Here is a 2,488-nt window from a genome sequence, read left to right as displayed (position 1 = left end):
CCATCGTCCAATATATCAATCTTTACCTCTCGACTATTTCGAGACTCCTCGTCATGATTGTGGTCTCATCCAGGACTCCGAACAATCTTTGGTCACCAAAACACATAACTCATAATACAAATCATCATCGAATGTTAAGCGTGCGGACCCTACGGGTTCGAGAACTATGTAGACATGACCGAGGCACCTCGCCGGTCAATAACTAATACCGGAACCTGGATGCTCATATTGGCTCCCACATATTCTATGAAGATCTTTATCGGTCAAACTGTAATGACAACATACGTTATTCCCTCTGTCATCGGTATATTACTTGCCCGAGATTCGATCATCGGTATCTTCATACCTAGTTCAATCTCGTTACCGGCAAGTCTCTTCACTCATTACGTAATGCATCATCCCATAACTAACTCATTTGTCGCATTGCTTGCAAGGCTTATTATGACGTGCATTACCGAGAGGGCCCAGAAATACCTCTTCGATACTTGGAGTGATAAATCCTAATCTCAGTCTATGCCAACCCAAGAAAACACCTTCGGAGATACCTGTAGAGCATGTTTATAATCACCCTTTTACGTTGTGACGTTTGATAGCACACAAGGTATTCCTCCGGTATTCGGGAGTTGCATAATCTCATAGTCAAAGGAATATGTATAAGTCATGAAGAAAGCAGTAGTAATAAAACTTAACAATCATTATGCTAAGCTAACGGATGGGTCTTGTCCATCACATCATTCTCCTAATGATGTGATCCCGTTCATCAAATGACAACACATATCTATGGTCAGGAAACTTAATTAACCATCTTTGATTAACGAGCTAGTCTAATAGGGGCTTACTAGGGACACTTTGTTTTGTCTATGTATCCACACATGTATCAAGTTGTCGGTTAATACAATTCTAGCATGAATAATAGATATTTATGATGATATAAGGAAATATAAATAACAACTTTATTATTGCCTCTAGGGCATATTTCCTTCAGCACTTGGGAGTGGTGATGAGGTTCTCGTTGGGGGAGTCGAAGAGAGACACCGAGGTTGGAGAAGAGGTGGCAATGGCCATGGAGGTTGTTGCAATTGATACGTCCCAAATGTATCTACTTTTCTGAATGCTTTTGCTCTTCTTTTGGACTCTTATTTGCATGATTTGAATGGAACTAACCCGGACTGATGCCGTTTTCAGCAGAATTGCCATGATGTTGTTTTTGTGCAGAAATAAAAGTTCTCGGATGGAGCTGAAAATTTACAAAGAATTATTTCAGAATATATAAAAAGTACTGGCGAAAGAAGTTACCAGAGAGGGGCCACCAGGGCGCTACAAGCCCAGGGGGCACGACCACCCCTTAGGGCGCGCCCTTTAGGCACGTGGGCCCCTGGCAGCCCCCGCAACCCTAAATCCAACTCCATAAGTACATATTCGCCAAGAAAAAAAATCTGAGAGAAGGAATCATCGTGTTTTACGATGTGGAGCCGCCGTCACCTCCTGATCTTCATTGGGATGGCTGATCTAGAGTCTGTTCTAGGCTCCGGAGAGGGGGATTCGATACCATCATTATCATCAACCTTCATCACCAATTTCATGATGCTCACCACCGGGTGTGAGTAATTCCTTCGTAGGCTTGCTGGACGGTGATGGGTTGTATGAGATTTATCATGCAATTGAGTTAGTTTTGTTAGCGCTTGATCCATAGTATCCACTATGTTCTGAGATTGATGTTGCTATGCTTAATGCTTGTCACTAGGGCCCGAGTGCCATGATTTCCGATCTGAACCCTTTATGTTTTCATGAATATATTTGTGTTCTTGATCCTACCATGCAAGTTATATGCACCTGCTACGTGTTATGATCCGCATACCCCCAAGTGACAATAATTGAGATTCTTTCCGGTGATTACCGTAGTTTGAGGAGTTCATGTATTCGCTATGTGTTAATGCTTTGTTTTGGTTCTGTATTAAAAGAAGGCCTTAATATCCCTTAGTTTCCTTATGGATCTCGCCGCCGCAGGAGGGTAGGACAAAAGATGTCATGCAAGTTCTTTTCCATAAGCACGTATGACTATTTACAGAATACATGCCTACATTATATTGATGAATTGGAACTAGTTCTGTGTCGCCCTAGGTTATGACTATTACATGATGAATATTATCCAACTTATCACCGATCCAGTGCCTACGAGCTTTTCACATATTGTTTCTTGCTAAGTTACTACTGTTGTTGCTACTGTCACTACTACTACAAGATTACTATTGTTACTGTTACTGTCACTATCATTGCTACTACTATCAAATTACCATACTACTGTGCTACTCATCACTCTCCTGCAGATATTTAGTCTCCAGGTGTGGTTGAATTGAAAACTCAACCGCTAATACTTACAAGTATTCTTTGGCTCCTGAGGGAGTCCTGGACTAGGGGGTGTCCGGATAGCCGAACTATCATCATCGGCCGGACTCCAAGACTATGAAGATACAAGATTGAAGACTTC

Source organism: Triticum dicoccoides, chromosome 7B (genome assembly GCF_002162155.2).
Source record: "Triticum dicoccoides isolate Atlit2015 ecotype Zavitan chromosome 7B, WEW_v2.0, whole genome shotgun sequence".
Lineage (NCBI taxonomy): Eukaryota > Viridiplantae > Streptophyta > Magnoliopsida > Poales > Poaceae > Triticum > Triticum dicoccoides.
Note: the sequence above shows the minus strand (reverse complement) of the source record.